The sequence below is a fragment of the Drosophila novamexicana genome, unplaced genomic scaffold (genome assembly GCF_003285875.2).
Source record: "Drosophila novamexicana strain 15010-1031.04,08,12 unplaced genomic scaffold, DnovRS2.1 tig00000108-arrow-pilon, whole genome shotgun sequence".
Taxonomy (NCBI): Eukaryota; Metazoa; Arthropoda; class Insecta; order Diptera; family Drosophilidae; genus Drosophila; species Drosophila novamexicana.
The window spans coordinates 3,794,509-3,818,280 of NW_020824772.1; the positions used below are offsets into that span (position 1 = coordinate 3,794,509).

General features: G+C 38.6%; 1 protein-coding gene and 1 long non-coding RNA gene across 5 annotated transcripts in view; one reads left to right on the forward strand and one right to left on the reverse strand.

The window, feature by feature from the left end:
- The window catches only part of LOC115771886, a 40,794-nt gene that overhangs the window by 10,230 nt on the left and 6,792 nt on the right, over positions 1-23,772 (reverse strand). The window contains exon 1 of one of the 2 annotated variants that reach the window (XR_004018989.1): positions 6,278-6,447. The exons of the other annotated variant lie outside the window; for it this stretch is intronic. This is a non-coding gene — a long non-coding RNA (uncharacterized LOC115771886). Of the gene's footprint in view, positions 1-6,277; positions 6,448-23,772 lie in introns of those variants that run through there. 2 annotated transcript variants of the gene reach the window in all.
- Positions 1-23,772, forward strand: part of LOC115771873 (A disintegrin and metalloproteinase with thrombospondin motifs 9) — a 38,860-nt gene that overhangs the window by 4,750 nt on the left and 10,338 nt on the right. The window contains exon 1 of one of the 3 annotated variants that reach the window (XM_030717758.1): positions 12,781-13,064. The exons of the other annotated variants lie outside the window; for them this stretch is intronic. The gene's annotated coding sequence lies outside the window, so the exon portion shown is untranslated. Of the gene's footprint in view, positions 1-12,780; positions 13,065-23,772 lie in introns of those variants that run through there. 3 annotated transcript variants of the gene reach the window in all.

Sequence of the window (23,772 nt, forward strand, 5' to 3'; positions counted from 1 at the left end):
ACTTTGGGGTGTTGTTGGCAGTTTTCAGCTGTAGTTGTTGGCTCTGAATTTTGAATTTTGGGTATTATTATTAACAATGTGTTTACGTGCTTTGCATGCAAAACCAAAAAAATTACACCCGATAACCCGCTCTGCCCGCATTTAGCAGCCCACGATTGTGTATAAAAAATTTGTACAAAAGACAAAAACAAAAAGAAAACAACTGAAAAAATCTCAAATAATTTCGTGTTAAAAAAACTGTCAAACTGATTAAAAAATTAAAATAAACCGAATGTCAGCAAGAATAGCAGCGCGGCAGAGATGTGAGACGACAAGTGTTCACCGTTGATATTAATTAATTCTTTTTTAATTTATCAGTCAAGATTAATGTTAAACATTTTCAACCTAGTAGTTGGTCTTAAAACTGATTTTAGATTTCAGTTTCCAGATGTCGGACTTCGAATCTTGTTTCATTTCGCAGCGCTGTTTTCTGTGCTGCTATTCATTATTTTATTATGGATTTTAGTCAGCCATTTTTAGCCAGGCATTAGCATAATTGCTTACCAATGTCCATCCACAGCCGCAGTCACCCATTCAAGGCAAAAAAAAACCACCTTTGATAATTGTGATTTTAATTTTTGTTTTGTCTTTAATACCCTATGCACATGCTAAGGGGTACAATGCCATATTCCAGAAACAAACAAAAATTGTATTTGAAAAATGTTACGAATGAGCATCAAGACTCAAGACCTAAAACTTTAGGAATACACGTTACATTTTCATATTAAATACATTAAGAAAAAATGCAAACTTCCAGCTGCAGGGTATCTACTAGTTGAGCACTTACTGCTTCAGCATCCTTACCAGCTTTTTATTGTTTTCAATGACCTGTCACAAGTTGTGAATGAATTTTTTCGGCAAATCGATTTTAGTGTTATTAGCTAGATATTTGAATTTTGGTAAATAATAATTTGTTTTACTGATTTGTTGGCTTACATCAAAGCCAGAACCGCCTATAAAGCTGAAAAATGAGCTGTATCTGGTTTGTGGCTTGATGTTCTCTAATGTTGCTCGTTGGCTTGATGCTTTATTTGGTGTTTGGTCTTTGTCTGCTCGCGGCCGCCTCAGCCATAATGGTCGATCCGAAAACCAGAAGAAACACTCCTAATGATTTTTTATTTATTTGGTGTCATTTGTTTTTGTTAAAAGCGGCTTTATCGCATTTTGGCCATTTTCAGCTGGAGCATGTAACATAACTCTACATCTAATTTCATTATATTTTAGTTTTATGACATCCATTTAATTATCACAAACAAACTGCTGTCATCACGGCGTGCTGGCTTGCTGGCTTGGTGACTTGGTGACTTGGTGGCATCATCACAGCTGGATCATCAGCTTCAGCATGGCCGAATATAAGTCTATAGCTATATGGCATTATCAACTGACGCATTTCGCTTTGCATATAAAGTGGGGACGCGCCAGAGGCTCCAAGGCGCACCGCCTTTATTTATATGCTAAACACTACTGCCTGAATTCAGAAGTCAGTCAAAGTGGCTTAGCCTGCCCTCATCTCTTTATCTATCTAAAAGCAATATTTCGATGCTAGAGGAAACAGCGCTTTATCATTGTATGCGAATGGGTGCAGCGCAGTGCCAAAAGCCGAATTCGAACCGAGCTCAAAATCCATAAAACAAAAATTATAATAAAAAAAGTGGAAGATACTTTAATAGCATGGTTCGCAAAATATTTTATTTTTTTTTTAAATAATTTTTCAAGGAGTCCGTTGGGCCGCTCGGATCTGTCGGTGTTTGTGGTATATGAAGCCTTTGTTTCGATTCCATGGAATTAGACAAGGTATTGCGGTTTAATGTTGCAAACTATGAGCGGTCGCCGGGGCGTTATTTATACATTTGGTAGCCATGATTTATGGATCGAGGTGAATGGGAATGTCGTTTTATTGCTTATATGCTCAATATGTTCCTTATGCCATCTTGCAGTTCTTAAATATGATCGGATATTGCCAGAAATTTTATACATTTACAAACTGAAACTTCTGGGAAGTCCACGTCACAAGAAATTCATAATATAAATGATAGTCTTCATCTCGGCCATAATCGGCCATCCCATAATCGCATTATATATCCACACCCTTTGGGTTGAATATCTGTAGAGACATCCATTTGTTGTTTACGCTGAGGGCGATGAGGCCAAGAAAGCGACTATAATTTGCATATAAATTCGATTTATAGTCATAATTAAATCGACCAGTTTTATTTATTAATATTTATTTGCGTTTCTTTGGCTCAACTGCTGGGCGCTATAGCTAGTGCAAATATTTCCGTGTTTGTTTTCCTTGCCGCTTGTCAAACGCTATTTTGGTCGCTGCCAGCTGCCACTGCCACTGCCACATGCCGCTTATACATATTTAGAAAAGAGCTACGACCACACGCAGCCATTCATAGTGAAAGCCCAAATAGTCGTACCATAGTAATAGTTATCGGCCTCCATACTCTAAGTAGTCGGGCATATATAACTATCGAACGAATGATAGGTGTTAATTTTTGTGGCAAATACGATGCACGTCACTTGCTGCCGGCAGCGGTAATATTTACTCAAATGTTTAGCTATAAACGAACATACATTTCACACCAACGCTGGCTACCGGGCCGTATGAGTGTGCGTACGTATAGATTAAGCATACGCCTCGCTGTGCAAAATGCTATCGATCGCCATATGATCGGGATCAGCACCGGGCACAATTCTGTCAATTGAACATGCGCTGCGAACAACATGTCATAGCACTTGGGACCACAATGGCGATAGCGACTAATCATGTTAGTGGTACCATTCCTCGATCGGTGACGATCTGCGCTCTGGCGTCACAGCATCACAGCGAGCTGGGCAGAGATAAGAGTCTATCAAAGCTGCGGCACGTCTGCCATTTGCTCATCTGGCAGACACAAATTTCTATTTCCCAGAAAACTTAATGAGCTTTATATTTCGGAATCGAGTTTTGATTCTAGTATAGTTTATAGATCCACTCTATGGTTAGCTTTAAGTGGTATGCAAAACTTTTTTAATGTCTCTCGTTTTGCGAACAAAAGACTTTTAAGCGATGCAGTGGCACATACATATGTGTGTGTGCACATTAACATATGGCTGTATGGATGTGCATACATATGTTATTAATTCAAGAATTGTGCATATTTGCAGGCGTACTTGTGCTATTTATTATTTGGACAAGTGCATGTGCTATAAAATTGAAGAATCGTATTATATATACACTTAACATACGTATATACATTTTTAAAAATATATTTTCAACATCTTAAGTATATGCATACAATTTTCTCACATTTAAATTTTATATAAAATGCAATTATTTACTAACGAACATGAAATTCTATTTACGCAAACAGAAAACAGAATGGCAAATATTTCGATTTGAAATCCATTTCAAATAAATCGTTTGCAATAAATATTTTTGAAATAAAATCAGTTTATTATCAATGCCGAATTTGAAATACTCTTGCAAAAAATATTTTCTAGTTGCCGGAGGATATAGTTATCTGAAATATATACACATCATCGAAGCTAAGCTATAAGTTGGCATCATAGCGACTCAGCATGAATTTATATATTTATAAAAATTGTAATATATGCCTCGTGACAAAGTTATGTTTAGCACATTCGAAAGGGTATACTCATTGAATTCTTTGAAATGAATTATAGATTAGAAGGCACCAGACCAACTACCACAAAAATATACATATATAAATAAAATTTTTATGCTAGCTGTGTCCAAGCATTTGTTGCTGATTGTAAAGAGCTTGGGGGCACGGACTGACGAGAGAAAAAAAAAACACACGCGTATTCACAATCCACATGCTAAACAAAGTCATTGCCTTCAAGTACAGCTAACAGAAACAGCAACAGAAACAAGCACAATTAATACTAAAGCGCGTGAAGAGCGCGACGAAATGTGTCAAAAAGCCTTTAGAAAAGACTTTGAAAAACCTAAACACACTTTTTAATTTCAGCACTTCGAACAATTGTGCCAATTTTGCCTAGGTAAAGTAGGCGTGTCAATTGCTCAACAATATAAACAAATTACTTCGCATCGAAACAACAACAATAACAGCCACAACAGCAGCATCGCCAACTGTTGCCGTCAGCAACAGCAGCAGCAGTTGCTGTAAAATGCGTTGAGCTCTATTAATAATAAATTTGTTAACTTCACTTGAGACAGGCGCAAATTTATCAAATGCTGACGGGTTGATGGTTCAGAGTCAACAACAATATAAAAAAAAAAAGTTTCTTATCGATCGGATGTTTGCATATTCTGCCGCATCAAATTAACCAAACTGATAATATTTGCTCTAGAATAAAATCATATAGAACAATATAATTGAATATATCATGTACCATCAAGCAATGTAATTAGTATCTTTTTTGTATTGGAAATATACAACTATTTTCTTATTACTTAAAGAACTAATACTTTTACTTTACAGCTACGCAATGTAGGCGTTACAAAACCGACGTTATAGCTAAAATACCCAGATAAGTCATGCTAGGCCTACGACAGTAGCAGCTGTGAGTGTGTCGCCGCTTGCCACTAGATGGCGTTTGGTGTTTGCGTGGCAAGCAACAGCCACAGCAGCTCAGCGCAAAATATTATATCTAAGCTCTGGCACAAACAATTAAAACGTAAGCGAATTTGCTAAAAAATTCATTTGTTTAGCCTTTTGTCATAAATTGATCGATATAATGCGTATCTATATATGAGGAGAACGCCTTGTTATTATACAATTAGTTGTATTTACGTTTCGGCTGCTGCTGCTGCTGCTGCCGCTGCTGTCGCTGTCTGTCGTATAATTAAATGACCATTAGGCGTATTTAACGCACAGCTATGAAATTTGGGTCATTACCAACCAAACCATAGCCAACATCGGCCCAAAACTCACACACGTGCTACTTGAGTCTGGGACAGGGGCTGGAGATGGGGCCGACGCTGAGGCTGAGGCTATTGCGTGGACGTGTTTATTATGATTACGATTATGTTTGTGCCATGCCTGTGGGCTGCTCTCTATCTGCTGTGAATAGTCAACGCATCTGTTCTACATAAATATTACGAAATTCAAAAATTAGAGCCGGCTGGCCGCTAATTTGCATTAACAACAACAACGCGTTTAATAGAAGGCGAAAGTCTAAGGTTGCTTCAGGTTGCATGCCTCAATAGGCATGCGTGAAGAATTTCAAGCGTGGGAACTTTGTCGCTCAGGTTCTCAATGAATGCCACGGGCCAAAGATTTTTTCTTACATATATATACCAATATATATATATGTGTCTTTTTGCATTTAACGCCTCGACTTTGGCAACGTCGTCGGCTTTGCTTGGCTGGTCGGGTTTGGGTGCCCCCGGGGCGCAGTTCGTGTTTATGGGTTCACTGGCAAACCAGACAGGCAAAGTCAATTATTGACTACTGAAATCTGCAAGATAGAAAAAATAGAAACAGCTAAGTAATGAGTACTGGCAGCACCCCCACTCCGCACTCCGGAATTGATTGTTAACCGTAACAGTTTTGGGTTTGTAAACCTGCCAGGCATATGTCAAGGAAATTGGGTCATTACGTTTGGCCAAAAAGAATCCGACACACACAAAGTACGAAAAATAGTTGCGAAAAACTTGTTTCGACTGGACCCAAGCGACAATACTCATTGATATCCACCCACAGGTGAACTCTCATTGGATTTGTCATGCCACCTGGCCCATACAATATCGCCAAACTATAAAAGCCCAATCGTGTCGAAGCGGGTAATGCTAAATACGCAGATTGATGGCATGATTGTGCATATATAATAAATTAGAATAAGAACGTGGTAAACACTGTTTTTTTGGGGGTCATAAATACCAGCGGTTAATGAACGCAGTAAAAACAGCAAACAATGCAAATTAATATAAAAAAAAGAATCAAGCAAATCGACTGCCAGCGTCTGCAAGATCGGTATAAAAGTAACATTTATGCATATGGGCAGTAGTAAAAGCGATTGATTTCCAACTTGTTTCTACACTTCGCATATCAAGTTCTATAAAATGATCGATTTAAAAGCTAGATTTCGATTCAGCAATAAACAACTACACTATGCAGCCAAACTGCAAATCACAAAGTTTCTTTCGATCGGCTCTCAAGTGCATAACAATGTTTTATGATGGATTAACCGAAAATACATTTCGAAATCGTGTTAAAGCTGCCTATATTTAAAGTTTTCATTCCACAGTTAAAAAATACCTTACCCTGTAATGACGTCGTTAAACTTTCATCAAATATATGAATTTGTAAGAAACACGAGCCAAAAGGCTGGAGTATACAGCTCATTACACTGCAAGAAGCACACACGATTTTATGTTAATAACTATGTAAATGCACATTTGACAATTTATTTTATAAAATTTATTATTTGCACTACACGGATTATATAACTGAAAACGGGAGCTACGGCACGTTGCGTGCATTTGCCATACTGTCGAACTGAAAGGCTTGAAAGGCGTAGCTGGCGGTGTCTCAGCCAGAAGTGAGAGCTGGCGAATTCGGGAGAGAATTGAGCGAAACAAGAAATCTATTTTCTCCAAACTCTCTTGCTCAATCTCTGAGCGCAATTAGAACGCCAGTTGTACTTATATATTTATAATCAGAAGGCAATAAAAGCGCAGCTGAGCAACGGAGTTGTTTTTGAGAAGCATCTCACGTGTACTCAAGGTTTTTCTTTATAAATGCCCCACCCTGGTGCAATTCGTTTGCACCTTGGCTTGGCATGGTTGTTGTTTGTTGTAAGTTCAAGCTGCCCACTAAGGAAACTGTGCAATGTGAGCAAAGCAAAAAAATAAAATAAAAATGATCACCACAACAAGCAACTGTCTAGTGCCGTTGAGTGTGCATCGAAACTAAAATGGCTTTGAATAATTAAATTTCATAGATATAAATATAAAAATAAATGTTAATATTAATTTTAATGTATGCGTATAAATGCCATATTTGCTGCCTTAATATAATCGAGCGATCGGTTAAGACAATGGCTTGAATGCAGTGGTTATTAACCCACTTGCCAGCTGAGAGTCAAGAGACATACATAAATGGCAATGCGGATAGAGACGAATCTGTAGATGAGCTCAAAGCTGGCCAGTCGAGTTGATGCTTCAAGTTCGCGAAATTTGCATGAAGAGCACCGTTCACTCCTTTTTGGTGCAAAATATATACGGCAATTAAAATTGGTTTGGCCTTAAACGATATTGTCTTGTATTATTTGTGTTTTTCATTTTTAAACAATAATAAAACACCTCCGCGACTTGGCCCGGAAGCTGTAAGGCGCTTTTGGCCATTCTCTTGTATTTACAATCAGAGACTCGGTTCGGTTCGGTTCGGTTTGGGGTTTGTTCAATTTTTACACAATTCTTGACAGAAAGCAGCTGGACCTGTAGCTGAGGGCCTTTATGAATATGTGTGCCCAATATTATTTGGAGCTCTTGCTCTTTTATGTAAACATGTCAAATTAATTGTGTGTCCGCATTTGAGTACATCCGACAGCTGCAGGAATCTGTGTGTTCTGAAACGCTGAAGACAAATAATACCAAAGACTAGAGTACAAAAATATGTAAATACTTATGTGGTACACACATATAAGTATTATTACAAGGTTAACAGCCATATTATATAGATATTTATTTATATATATTATGGATATACGAGTATTCTTTACTTAATGTCAAGTGCGTAAAACGTTCACGACTTTGACACATGTTGGAAATTGCCCAAAGAACTGGGGTGAAGACAAATACATTTTGATGGCGTCAATTTGCCAAAGATATGAAACGGTTTTTTAATGGAGTTCACAGATCTTAAACATACGGAATTGTGGTACGTCATGCTGCCACTAGATGCGATCTGCTAGATGATTCTTGTAAATTTGCTCCCAATAACAATAGGAGCAACAACTACAACAACAACAACAACAACCTCATAATAATAGCAATTTCAACACATTTTGATGAGAACTGTCAAAAAAATTAAGAAATTCCAGCAGTACAGTGGCCATCAAAATCAACGCCCAAGCTTGCCCGGTCCCAGCCCAGTCCCAGTCCCAGTTCCAGTTCCAGTCGCAGCTTCAATTCCAATCCGAGTCCGAGTCTTGTTGCTGGCTGCCTGCCTAGTTAATGAATATAATCTCTTTTGATGGATTGAACAGCGCCCAGGCGAGCGACCAACCGGCCCAAGACTCGGCTTTATATGAGCCACTCGCATTGCCATGAACTTTGTTTTTGTTTCGTTTCATTTCATTTAATTTTTATTTTCTGTACTGCCGGGGTGGGAAGGGGGTGTTGAGGATGAGGGCACGCGTAAGGGGTATTGGCATTGTTTTTGTGTGCCTGCTTTTTGTTTTTGGTACGTAATAAAATAATACGAAAAATGTATTAATTTTGATGGTTTATAATGTTGTTGATTTCTTTTGGGCCTCAATCATGAGAAATATTGTCGATATATTCATCAGCAACTTTGTTTGCCAGTCTCCAGATACCCTGCACGTCAAGAGTATAAGTTAAATCGATTTAATTCTTCGCTGTGTTTTAATGAGTATTTAAATGATCTCATTATTAGTTAATTACGCTTATCGGATCCTTTCGCTACTTAAATTTAATGTACCAATTGTTTATCTAATTATCAATTTCAATTTAATCGCTCGTTCTTTTTGGCAACTCAGCCCGAGCAGTTCCGGCTCATATATGTCCAAAATATGTGCGTGTAGGGCACTCTTGACCGGCTCAATTAACTTAGATCTTATCTGCTGTGTGATTGCTGGCCAGCATGTGCGCTCCAAGCCCGAGTCTTATCGTAGAGCTCTTCAACAAAATGAGGGGGAACGAAAACCAGTTTTACATACGATACTTTTGCCAGAATGTTTACGTCTCTTACTTTTCGTTTTCTGCTTCTGCCAATTCTCGGCCATCGCCTTAGTTTTGTTGGTGGGCGCTACAAGAACTTAATGAAGCGTTAATAAGTATCCATGTGTGCCCTTTTTATAAGAAGGGATTAATCTGGCACTAAATAGCTCGTTTGCATATCAAAGAAATTCTTAAAATAAGCAAAGATCGAGAATGCCGTTTTGCGGGCCCCTCGTTGTCCATGCCCATAAGATCGCCACCTAACCTTCAATTTGATGTAGGGTATACATGATCAGTTTTATTTTTTCTTATTTATTAATATTTTTCAGTCATATGCGCACAGTTGTTGTAATTAAGATCAGCTGCAAGAGCATCAAGAGACAAACAACTATCGGCGTTTGTTTACGAGTGTTGCCCAATCCGTTGAAAGATGGACAGCTACAGCTACAGCTACAGTTGCCCAAACTCATTTTTCATTAAATTGTAATAATAATTCATTAGCAAATGTTCGTTTTACATAAAAAAAGCAAAAACAAAAATGATTGCTGCTGAGTGCCAAAACAAGCGCGACAGGCGTCAGATGCTCGACTGAGGCAGCATCAGCATCAGCAACATCAGCAGCATCAGCAGCAGCAGCAGCATCAACGGCATTGGCTGAGATACAATTTATCTGCCTTAAGCAGTCAAGATGGCAACGCCAACGCGCAGGCCAACTGATCGAGAGCAGAGACTGAGACTGCGCCCTTTCTTTTCTTTAGTGTTGCTGTTGCTGTTGCTGTTAATGTTGCTGTTGTCGTTGTCGTTGCCGTTGCCGTTTGGGGCCCAACATTTGCAACATTTGCGTTCTTGCTGTCGTGTGGCATAAACGTTTTCTTCTTACGTCTGGGCTAAGCTGCGCATAGGAAGCGTGATCAAGTGATAATTCAGTTACTCGCGGCATGTAGAGCCTCTTGCTACATACGGTCGATGCGATTGCGCGACAATACGCACACACAAGGATACATGAACACACCCACGCGAACAGCAAAAAAAAAAAAATAAGGAGAGAAGAACAGCAGATAAATAAATGAAGGATTCACCGGCATTGCCCGCAAACCAACTGCGCCAAGGCTTGGCTCGCAAATTGCCAAAGCACAGCTTAAACGTCTTACAAATTGCAAATTGGCAGCGGCGCATGCGCAGGCGTTGTCCCCAGTTGTGCCTGGCCAGCAGTCGGTACCAGTGAAACAGTTTAGTGAACTTGGCGAGGGTTCAAGCACAGCAACAGCATCTCGTGTGCCCCTTTCTCTCTGTCCTTTCTGGACCGCGATTGCATTGCGTGAGTTGCTGTCGGGCGCGTTGGTTGCTGCCGTGTATATTGCTGGCGTGCAGAGTGCTGCTGTCTTGGCTCCGGGCATTGTTTGCATTGCGGCCAAGCGCGAATTGCATGTTGGCGTTGCGTCTGCGCAGCTATCGAGTGTTTAATCATAATCATTGCCGGAGATTACAGTGAAACATGCAGTGCAAATAGCCCAACAGCTAACAGTAAATGCGAAGAAAAACAAAGTGATCAGTGATCAGTGATCGGTAAACCTCAAGATGTCCGCCATTAGGCTAAAGCCTGCACAGGCAACGGCCAAAAAGCCAAAGATTAGCAGTGCAGTACTTGTTGAGGTAATTAAAGTGGCAAGTCCATATTGGGTATTTTCTTTAAGCGTCTGGCTTTGGATGAGCAGCCTCCGGATATATATGGACATGGCGTTAATGGAAAATCGCCTTCTCTTGGCTGTGTTTGCAAGTCGTTTTTTTTTTTTTTTCATTTTCCTATTCAGTGACCTCAATTGGTGTGCAATAAAATTTGCTAGCCGCTAAACTTTAATGTCTTGTAAAATGTGTTATAAAATTTATGCTCCCGAGTGCGCAGCATAGAAATTATTGCCTTGTTTTGAAAATGTGTGCAAGTGGTTTGGCATAAAAGCAACTTGTTTTTATTGTTTAATTATGATTTTATTATGCTCATAATTAGGAAATCATAAAAATGAGCCTCAACTTTGATGATATTGTTGTTATTGTTGCTCAAATCTTATTTGGAGCGTTCATCAGCACGAGGGACCGGTTCGAGCGCACAATCGAATGCAAAGTACATTTCTAGGGTGTTCTTGATCAGTTTTCAAAATCTGAATATCATCAAAAATTTCCGTAAAATGCACAAAACCCGTTCTACTTGTGGAACATGCCATAAATTAAATAGCCATACGTATGACACACATTCAATGGAAAATGACATAAATTTGAATTAATTAAAGTTGAAATAATAATGGGTGAGAATTATGGCCAGGCCGTTTGCATAATAAATTGCATAAAGACTTCCTAGAAGATCTAGATGAACTCACAGACTCTCAAATAAATGCTGAGATCAACGCACCCACATCACATACCACATTCGGACTTTAGCTGTTCTTTCTTGGATATTTGCGGTTGGGGGTGCGGCGACGAGGCCTGGCTGCGGCACGAGACTTGTCACAGCCGTTTGGCAATTAACGCCAAATGACAACAACAACAACAATCGACAAAATTAGATGTCGGCAAGTATTCGGGAAATACGCCCAGTCGCCCAGGCGTTCCGTTTTTATGGGAACCCATAAATTTATAGGAAGCATTCGCTGAGGCGCAGCGTCCAATGAGCCAAGACGCCGGCACACCCTCCCAGTCTCTGTGGCCGACAGCTACACGCGCCAGTTCCAGGCTCAGGGACAGACACGCATTTGGATTATGTCACGGCACGCGCACTGGGACCGTTGGGACCCACTGGGTCTCAGCGGATGTCCAATGCTGTCCAACGTAAACAAACAATCGCGATTCTGTGATTCGTCTATGGTCAAGATCGTGGCGCCCTTGGCGCCTTATAACGAGCACTTATTTTCAGATTTTTCACATTTTCTTTTTTACAATTCGCAGATGTCTGTAATATATTATAATACGTTTAAATATATATACAACCAATATTCTCATACACATAATATAAGAGAATGCAATTAAAATATGTGCGAATGCTCAAATCAAGAGTTTTGGAATACGAGTATATCCTGGTACCCAAGTTGAAAATAAGTGTTAATATTTGTTTTTCATCTGATTTGGTCTTAACTTTGCTTGAACTTTTTTAAAAACTTTTGTTTAAGTGTTATGAGCAATAGTTAAATATTTGTCTAATAGTGCTTAAATTTATTTTCATTTTCTACATTCACATAACGCATTTCTGCAAAATCGTTTGAATTAGCTATTAAAGATTTCTTCAATCTGCAAGTTCTTAACACCCCATTTTGAAGACTCTAAAATACAGGGTAAAATTAGCATGCTCATAAATATATATATAAATATATATATATATATATGTATATAAAGAAATGCCGTATCTATTTTCGGCGCTAGCGATCGAGTAGGAAGAACACAAAAGAAGAGGAAAGTTTGTGTAGTTCTTGAAAGTTTTTCTTCAGCTAAACTGAAACTTCTCAGTTTTTGAATGTTAAATTATTTTTTGTAAGGATAATAATAACATTGCATGACTGACTAATAACTGACAGCCAATTAAGGTGAAGCAATGGAATATGGAAAAAATAGGGAGAAATAATTGCATCATTATCATCAGATTGGTATCTAAAATTGAGAGTTAAAGGACAAGCATTCCTAAACAAGTTAGGATCAGCGTACAGTTCCCGATTGAATCTATTTTAGAATACAGTACTATATCCATTAATATATGATTCTCTTTTGTTTATACGAAACGCTGCGAGAGCATTGCGTATGAAATGTTGTGTTTTCACCAGAGCATGCCTCAGTCTGCTTTCGAATTTCGCACATGCTCAGGCTGCGCGGTAAATGGATCAAAAATTTTGTTTTCAAATTTTATATTTCGAGAGTTTTGCGGAAAAGAAATTAAAAATATCGTGATTTGAAACAAGAATTGCTTCAAACTGGGCAACGAAAATGTGAAATGCATAATGAATTTTTAATAATTGCATAATTTCGTTTTGGTGTCGAAAATGTAATTTCATATTAAATACCGACCAGCGTAATTTTAAAAGTTTCGCAATTGTCCCAACGAAAAAGGGGCCAGAAAAAGTGAAGTCTTATAAAAACGTCAGGGCATTCACAAGCTAATACGTTAAAGGTGAATATTATAATAAGACGATTCTAGGTCTTTAAATATGACAGTAAAATTCTCAAACACAGCGACACATTAAAAATTGCACATATATTTTTAATGTCAGACAGACTTATACGCAAAATATATTCGTTTGGCGCCATTTGAAATTTAACACATTTATGATGTCCCATTTTAGAGTATTCGTTATCAACTACTTACATGCCAATTTTTTAAGATATATTCAAAATTGTAAATGGATCTTAAGCCAACAATTCGAAGAATCTATTTTTAATTGAAATGAATCTGAATAATTGTTTATGCACAACTTTCACCCATTTCAAACGCCAGTGTTAAAAAAAAAGAAGGAACAACTATAAAATCGAAAAATCGAAAAATAAACTAAACACGCCCTTTGCTAAAAATAGTATCACCCACCACTGCTTTAACTCTGCGGTGGGTGTGAGCGAGCATCGAAAAAAAAATAACTGTATACACAGAGAGAAAAAAATTGCTAGTTACTATATTTACAGGAGCTGCACAGGCGGCTGCAAAACCAAACAATCCCAGGATAAATGTTAGCAAATAAACAAAGTCAAAAAAAAGAAAAGAAAAAAAAATAACAAAAAATGTTCTAAAAAATCTAGACAAATGATGAGTGAGAAAGCTTTAAGGTTCGATTTATGGCAAAAAAAAAAAAAAAAAATTCCAAAGGCATCAACCAAGAAATAGGAAAAACTAAATAAAAACAAAAAGAAAATATTCTGCACGGCATAGAAACGAGAGCAATCGAAGAGGCGTAGGTACAAAAATAGCACATGTCCGTCTTCATTTTTTACGTTTGGCAAAGTTTTTTATTTACTTTACCTTGCCATTGTTTGTGCTTATGTTTGGGAATAGATAGAAGCGTGTCAGAATTTTGATATATTTGTTTGAAATGAACATGATAAAAATCGTGTGTGCAGAGAGTTGAACGTTTGCCGGTTTCAGTGAGGCCATAAAATGTAGCATTATATAATCTAAAAGCAGCAACGTCGAGGAAACAATAAAAATGCTTTATTAAATCCCCCAAGCTGAAACCGGGCAAAAAAGTCCAAATAGCTAGACATAAACAAAAAAAAAAAAAAAAAACAAATATATATGAATTGGCAATAATTAAAGTCAGACAACAACTACAACACAAGTATTTATGGTACAAGTAAATTTAAATATGCTAAAATATAAGTAAAAATAATATAACGAAAAATAATAATATTAAATGCAGACCGCATTATGACAATGAGTGCGGCACATGTGGCCGAGCTATGAGCTGAGTGCTTCAGTCTGCCCGAAATGTGAGTCTGGAAGATTTATTAGCTGTGACTAGACACGCTGAATGCGACATTAGATATGTGGCCTAGTATACACTGTGCGAATATCTGGACTCGTTTGCCAAAATCGCTTGGACACTCTTTGAGTGTGACATAATTTTGAGCTTTATGGAATTTAGAGAGCAGCTAGTGACAAATACATGAACGAGCAGGCAAGAGCCGGGTGTGCACGACTAGGAGATACCCACTCTACTTCACTCTAGCTTCCTTTCAATACATAGACAACGCTGAGAGAAATGGGCTCGATGCTTATTGTCCGATCCTCATAAGATTTTCAGGACATAAATATGGCATTCACATAAATGTATAAGGACATAAGCACAGGTCTATGCCTATATAAGTGAGTTTTACATGCATTGTGGGGAACGGGAAGAGGTATCCAAAAAATAATTCTTGATTTGTGAACATAACTAGATCCAATTCTGAGCAATTATATTTATACTTTTTGGCTTCGGAGATAAACTCTGCGGCGTGTAACATACGATTGCACAAAACCAGCATACCCTTCTTAGCATTTTTCAATGGGTGCAGAGTATAAAAATAGAGCAACTCAAAATTACGAAGCTTATGCTGACAAATTTTTGAACCATAAATAAATAACAAGCGATGTCTGGTTAGAACTAAGTGGGAGGAAATAATAATTTTGAAAATATATAAAAAGCTATATAGCTATTAGAACATACTTTGCTCACAATGCTGAAGCTGATCTTGGTTAGCTTTTACATATAAAATGTTGCTTGGACTGGGAATAATAACAACAAATGAACTGTTAATATACTTGTCATAATAACACGCTCAATATTTGTTATTGTTGTTGTCTTCGCTTTTGTTTTCATATATGCAAAAACGTGCCGGAAATTGCGTGACAGCTAAGCACGCGAAAAATTCTCATAACATTTATATAACATTTGTACTACCCGTTTTAGTTGAACGGCTCATGTTCAGATCTTATGTCAAGGCATTGAGGAAGTGCATATTACCTATAACATGCAGTTTGTAACAGGCGGAATGCTTGACTCGTGCTCGTGACAAGACGGACGCCCACCACAAGCTATGGTTAGATATGGTTAGATTTTTTACGTGGGATTTCCTTGAATCGATTGTGTTATAGGGTATGCAATGTGCGGCGTGTTTCATAAATTTCGTTTTTGGTTTGTTGTTTTTATTTGGATTGTTCTCCTTTTTTATTCATTGCGCCGCACTCATTTAGATTGAGCTTGAGCTTCCTTCCCTGACCATTTGTTGCTTCCGTTTATTTGTTATTTCTCATTACAGTTTTTGTTTTCACTTGTTTTTTTTTTGCCTTTTGTGAAGATCATTTATTATGCGTGATACTGTGAATAACGTCTCGTCCAGTGCGAACTGTTCTCTCTCCGGCCTGCCAGAGGCCAATCAATTTTAATTATCGAACAAATTAATCAGTCGCAACTTTCGTATCATTAAGATTAATGATGCTGACCGATCTGGGTGGCAACGGTACCCACATTAAAACAACAACAACAACAACAACAACAACAATTCAACGCCAGATCTCGCCTATGCAAATAGCAAATACAACATATGAGACCCCGAGCATGATCACGAACTCGATCTCGAACCTAAGCGTATCGCATGGCGACCCAAATGAGCCGTGGTTAATGTGATTAGAGCGCGCTTTAATTGCTCGCTTTGTCTAATTATACGCCTGATATTGGGCAACACTTCGTACATTCCCAATCCCAATTTAAAACAATAAATAATTGTCGCGTTGCGCAAAGTGCACTGACCTGCCAAAATTATTGATATACATATGTATATTGACATCAAATATACATACGTACACAAAATATTTGTATGGAGAAGTGCTGGTGCACGAGTATTCATAAGTCTGTCTGGTTGGTGGTTGGACTCATGTGTCCCGTTTGACGGTTCGTTCGAGTACAATAAGAAGAAACCAGTGAAACGCAAAACGAGACAAAGACAAAAATCAAATTCTCCAAATTTATAACGCCGACTGCAGTTGTCTCGCAGGTCACTGACGTGCATCAGCCGGCAAGCCACAGCCAATTGGGCTTGACGTATCTGACAGATAGACGGACAGAGAAACAGACAGACAGACTGACAGCCAGACAGCCAGACAGACAGACAGTCAGAAAATTACAAAGCGGACTCGTAGCGCCCTAATGAATTATTTATACGAGTACGCAGCACCCAGAACAAGTCGCAGTTTCTTGCGCCGTTGTTTTCTGAATGAACAAGAAATAGCAGTTGCCTTTGTAAGGCCGAATGTTAAATACCCTTGCACATATACAATATCCGACCTAGCCCCACAAACGTGTTTTTGTATAAGAATTTCTTTCTTTATCTCTATACCCTTTTAATTGAGCCCTAATCGATCTTCGTCAAATGAACTGAATGGTTTAATCTTGATAGCTTCAAATCAACGAGATTCTTTTGCACAGAAACTGACTCACCACGCAGCTTGGTCATCTATCTAAGGAGACACGTTACAAACTTGATAAGAAAGTCGCATTACCCGTGCAAGGGTATAATTAAGGCATCGACTTCCACTTCAATTTAAACTTGCACTTCAAGTCATGGAAAACAACTGCTCCTCGCACCACCCCGCAACTTAAGAGAGGGCTAGCTAATGACGGCGACAGACAGACTGAAATATGAGCACAAGTTCGAGTGCAATACACACTCACACACACACACTCGCACATACGCGCAGTGAGCATATGGTTCATGCAAATTTTTAGCGATTAAAAAGCCATAACTTATATTATCAACGCAAAGCTTTGAGGTTAATTGACAGACTGCCAGACTCACCCGGGCCAGAGCCAAAGTGTGCTTGAAAATAAATGTTGCACATAAAAAACAAAAGACAATTATTAGAATAAATGAAACCATGTGAAGGTCTCGCGAATGCTTTTCCGCATGCGAATATCAGCCCGCAGCTTGTTATATTCAATGCACTTTCTGGTCAGACTCGGGATAGATCGAATGGGCGCTTCGGGGGTTGAAGCAAACGGGTTAGTCTCATAACCTCGGTCGAGTTCAAATTTCAAAAAGCATTGTTTTTCTTCTCTTGCATTTGGCATGACAGTTTCAATTGAGGTCCCGCTTCGCCGGAAACGAATTTAATACAACATTTTTACTAAGGAATCAGAATAATATAATTATATAAATATATACATGTATTTCTTAGAAAGTGATCGCTGGGAATGCTTTTCAACCGATTTCTTAAGAGTTCCCACAGTGATGCAAATGGTTTCGGAGTTTCAAATCGATGCTTCATTCCGATAAGCAGAAATTGCTTTTAATTCGAAATCTGCCTTTAATGCGATGATTGATGTGGCGCCCCCTAAAGCCGCAACTAAAATGACTCCGGCGCCAAGATCGACAACCTCAAAGTGCAATGTTAAAGAATCGGGATGATAATGGGGCATCGCTTAATGTCAAGTGACAGCAACAGCAGCTACAATGTGCATAAAGTCGTCTCTTTCCCTGACTCGGGACTCGTTTCTGACAGCTGCTGCAGCATATCATGAATCTTGCCGATTATCATGGTGATCTCTAATAATCGATGTTGGGCTTCGGCTTGGGCATCTGATATCATCGATACTCAATTAATTGAGCAGCTCATGGAGTCATTTGCATAGGAAAATTTTGAACAGCAGACACAAACCATGCGCCCCATCAAATTCAAATAAAATATCAGGCCCAGTCCCAGTACCGGTCCGATTTGTTTATTTTCAAAAATGAAAAAAAAAAAAAAAATGAAAAATAGCAACAAAAAAGAAACTGGCGGCAAATGTTTCCAGGCAAAATCTTTTACAGCATTGGCATTCCACTTATTCACATTTCACCATTCTATGTTTATTTTGTTCCACTGTGCTCGTACTTTGGCCGACTTCCCACATAGTGAGCACATCAAATTAATAATCCTCACCTGAATATGTACTGGGGCACTTTGCTTATACAGCTGAAACTCTTAATTGGCCAAACGAATTTTCATTTTTCAACTTTGAATCTCGTGTGCTACATACAAAATGTTATATATATATAAAATATAATATAATTACTTTGCGTGAGGTCGAAACTGAAAAAGATGTCGGCCTTTTTTATTTAATGGCCACAAAAATATCACTCATCAAGGGTGGGCGTATGAGTATGAATTTATTTATAATTAAAATGCCCCTTAGTAGAATACTATTTTGTCTAGGGAATGTTCTGGCCGGCTATATAATAAAAAAAAGCAATGAATTTCATCAAGAACACCCACAGGCTTGTAATCAGGCATCAAACATCACGTCGAGCAGGCTTGGGAATGCAATCAATCAAAATGCGAATTCAATTGGATACATTTATTGAGGCGCCTGTCAGCTAGCAATTTGATGGCCTTTGGGGGTTGCCATTCAAAATGCCAGGCGCATTGTCATCAGAGAACAGCAACAGCTGCAACAGCAACAATCAAAAAATAACAATAACAATAACAATAACATATTATGGCGCGTCTGTCGGGTGCAACCAACTGCACAATACTCTTTCAAAGCCCAAACAAATGCTTCCAACATTTTAGCGCCAAATTGCAGAAGATAGATCGATATTCCTGGAGAATTCAGTAGGAATCATTCAAAACATGGTCATCTTTAAAACTGTAGAGAATATTGATTTTTGCGATTTGCCACAACCCAATTGGCATATTTAAAGGACATACATATTTCAAGCGTGTTTCGAAAACGTTCACACGTTCACAAAGCCAATATGCTGTTTTCGCTTTCTTGGCCGGAATAATAAACGCAACAGAGTGTTTACATGCCGCTGGGGCTGACGATGACAGGCAATAGCTAAATTAAGATGTCAGAGGCGTTACAGCCATAACTCAGGCGCATTATCAGAAGCAATTAAAAACTTGCACAGACAATGGCACAGCCAACAGCAATGGGCAGAAGATGCGGCAACGGCCGCAGCCCAGACAACAACAATAACAACGGCAATAGAAGAAGAAAAACAAATAAAACGTGTCAATGAATGTTTTTCTTGGCGCTGGCTTTTTAAGCTATTTCGCTTTTACACACTGACACACACACACACACACACACACACACACACACACACACTTCCCAGCAATACACAACACTGGCAACTACAAGCGTTTAACGGTAAATGGTAAATGTTAAATGAAGCGAAATTCATTGTGCTTTGCATATTTACTTATCTGTTCTGCTTTGGAGATGCTCGTTCCATCTTTTTGCCATGCCCTTTGCTGTTTATTCGCTCTGGCAACGCGGCACATGGTTGCCAGATTGCCGGCCGGCACGACTGGGCAGGCACACACACACACACCCAACGATATAATGATCCCGATACAAAATTCCACTTATGAAACACAAAAACGCAGCATACACAAAGGCGCTGTGGAATGTATGTGTGCGAATTTGCATTTGCATGCATGGATTGCGATTCCACATCCGCTTGAGGCGTTTCTTTGTGGCAAATGCTACGTGGGCTTGAAACGTTGACATTTCCTCTTTGTGCATATAACATATAATTCAGGTGATTTTATTTATATACGCCGCAGCACGCAGCAGGTGTGTCATTGGCATTGCGACAAGGACTGCGATTTCGACGCGTTTTCTTAGCCGCATTTAGTCGCGTTCCGTCGGAGACTCAATTGCCAGTTGCTCGAAATTCGATCGGTCGTGAAATAACTAAGCTCTTAAGCGGTAATTAGTTTTATTTCGTTTTTTTTTTTTTTTTGCTTTTTAAATATCTTTCACTTTATTTATGGAAAATTTGCTGGCATACCAGAAGCATATTTTTTATTTGTTTACACTCAACACTGTGATTAGTTTAGCTAATGGAGCTGTTATTTTTGTTTTTATGTGCAACCTGACTGAACCACATCAAAAATAAACAATAATCTAAATGTATTTCGGCTTTGTTTAGTGCATTCCTTTTGGCAACGTGTTGCCGGACCAGCCCCCAGCGCACAGGCCGAAGGGCAATTTAGCTCGAGTGCTTATTAACACATTTATGCATTAAAAAAGAAAAAAGTATAAACACGCTCACTCTTAGCCAAATTGTTCAGCCATCAATAATTTGCAGTTTTGTGTGAGCCATCTGTTTAGTTCGCACCACCCCCTGTTTTCCAAGAAGAGGCTTTGAAGTGCCAGCACCGTGGCCTGTTGCCGGCGCTTTTTTTTTTAATTCAGTTTATTTCCATAATTAACAACGTTTTAGGCACTCTCACCAATCGAAAATTAAACGACTGCCACGCCCCAGTTTAAGTCGAAAGAATATCTACGTATTCTTGAGCGGCAAGTAACGCAGTTACTTTGTGGGTTTTTGTGGGATTAACTAAATCTAATTTGTATATATCGTGTTTGATACCACTCCCAAAAATAACTGTTTTTTATTTTCTATTTTTTTTTGTATTTATTAATTAATCAACGATACCCAGTCTCGATTGCAATACCAATTTGAGTTTAATATTCTGTTCAATTGGCCAGGTGGTCGTTGATTCCACTCGGCTTCATAAGGCCAACGCCTTTGGCATCGACTTGCACTGTCCAAATAAACACGCACACTTTGTAAGCGTCCAAAAGCAAATAAATATTTGTAATTTATGTTTTTGCCCGACGTGGGCAATCCAACTGCAGATACACATAAATATGTAAATAAACCGAACGTGAGAATGTGCGGCATTGGGGAATGCTGAATGCACTACCCCATACTTAAAATGTTGATAAGCCAAATATAGATAGTTCAATGTGAATACTGAATATACTGAATTATTGATTGCAAATTGCCACAGCACATGATTGAAATACATTTGAGAGAAGCTTTCTTATTGGATTCAGTAAGTTCCTTAATACTGACTAGGCAAACATTATGCCACAAAAACAAGGAAATCCCTAAATTGTATATATACAAATAATATAGTACAGCAATTTAGCAGCCATTAGATCTGAAACCATTCATAGATAAACACAGGGTATTTGTGGCCACAATTAACTCGATAGTGCGAATAATTACATATAACGCATACGCCGCGTGTGACCATAAATTGAAATTCGCAAGTCTTTGCGTGTGTTATTTCATGCCATTTATGCAAAAGTGTGCCAAATAAATCAAAAAGGCGGCCTATTAAATAAAGCGTTAAATAAAACCTGAATAAATACACTACTCTTACAGGCAAAGCATTACAAAGCTCTGAGCTGCAGTTTAATGTGTGCATTAAAAAGTTTACGACACTTTTGCAGACAAGTGCAAAAGCACTTTCCGTCAAACGGATTCGGGATTCAGAATCCATAATCTTAAGCATGAATCATGGGAAACACAGCACGCCATCGGTAATAATATTTTGATTTGTATTATTACCCAAATTCAAATATCAAAGCTAAACATTTGTCGGGCGAGCTAGTACTATTGTATACCCTGTACCCCATTAGGAATGGGTAAGTGGATTTATTTCGCTTCAGTACGCAAAACAACAGACGGTATCCCTGAGCCCTAAGAGGGCATAATTACCTTAGTTAAGAGAGTCCTTCTATAAAATTTATATACTTTAAAGTTGGAACATTAGCTTACTTAATGTACGCCCAGTTCAAGTTTATTTTCATTCATCATTATCTTACCCCGTTTTTCCGAAATCGTTAAGTTAAAAAGAAGCATGGAAGAGAATTCGAATACTCGAATGCCTTTAGGTACTGGGTATCTCCCAGTTGTTAACTATCGACCAGAGTAGATTAGATATATTTTTAAATGTTTCTATTTAGTTTATTTTGTGCGAATTGTATGAAATGAAAGCTAAACAAAGTTGATTATTTTATAGTTTGAAAACGATCGAAATATACACGTTAATTTCAAGGTTAAATACGCAATAATTAACTCGGAGAAATTACTTTTGGGGGTCTACCTCCGGCTGCGCCATATGCGTGCCGCCATCGACTGAGGCTGATGCTGAGGCAACAACCATGCTGCTTATGCTGCCCCTGCCGCTGCTCCCTGCCCCAGCCCCTGGGATAGAGACACCGACACGTCTATAATGATGACGAGCCTGATGATATGCCAAGCACATGGCAGACGCGGCCGTTATCCAACCCCGACCAGTTCGCTGAGGCAGCCAGCCAGCAGCCAGCCAGTCGACTGCTGCTGGCCAGCTAGTTAAGCCAAATGGCATAAAATTAAATTTTTTTCTAAATGCATTTTGTTGCCTATTTTCAATTAAGTTTTTGCCAAACGCATCAAGGTTAATTGATTTGTATTTGCGTCTGATGCGTTTCAATTGTGAATTCAAACAGTTTTCGAATTGCGTACTGTGAAGTTATCAATAATGCACTTCAGCTCAATGCTGATTTCAATTTAGATACATAATGCCAAATGCATCGTAGTATAGTATAGTACTTATATCAGCTACATAAACGGATCAATGCAGTCATTTTTCATTTGGACTTATTGTTTGTGCGGTAACTCGCAGGCAATGATGACAGATTCTCTGCATTTGGCTCGTGGCTCACAGGTTTTCCAGGTAACAGTTTTATGTTCATGTTTTCATTACTTATTTCGGGGATGTTTAGCCGCGTTTTTGTTTTCATTTTGGCTTTGCTGGCAGTGCTTCCCACGGCCTTCGAGCTGTGCATTTGTTTGTCTGTTGTTGTAAATTGGCAAAACAATTCTCAGGAAACGCCCAAATGCAAATTGAAAATATTTACACATACTTTTCTAATTAAACGGTGAATTGATATTTGGTTTGGAAATGTTTGTTTGGGCAGCCGTCTGAGCGTTTGTATTTAAGACAATTGCCTTGATTTGGGCGCTTTTAATCGAGTTTTCGAAATGGTTGCCGACGGTCACGCGTCGAGTGCATAAAGGCACCCAAAAAGCGCACGCCCATAAATTCAACAAGTTTATTTATTTATCACTCACATGCGGCCGCTATAAATACAATCGGGCCGGATTTGTAGTGTCTGTAATAGGCAAATTTTTCAAAAAAAAAAAAAATAACAAAAAAAATGTTAGAAAACACGGGCCAGCAATTGCATGTTGCATGTAAGGTCTTAGGAAAATGCATGGCTATAATTAAGCGTGAGCTAATGGCCAGCAGAATGCGCTGAAATCTTAAACCGCCGCACCAAAATCGGCCAGACCAACCGAATATGTATGTAAACAATTTGATTTATCTGGTAATTAATATGTGAATACTCAAATTGTAGCAGCTAATTTGCTAATTTGTTAATTTGTTGCTTGCGGTTGTGTTGTTGTGTTGTCTTGCGCTGCGCATGCGGACCCACAAATTATGTGCCATTGTCGCGTTGCGTATACGACGCGTTGACGTTGCTGATTTTTGGAATTGAAACTAGCCAGCCATAAGTGTT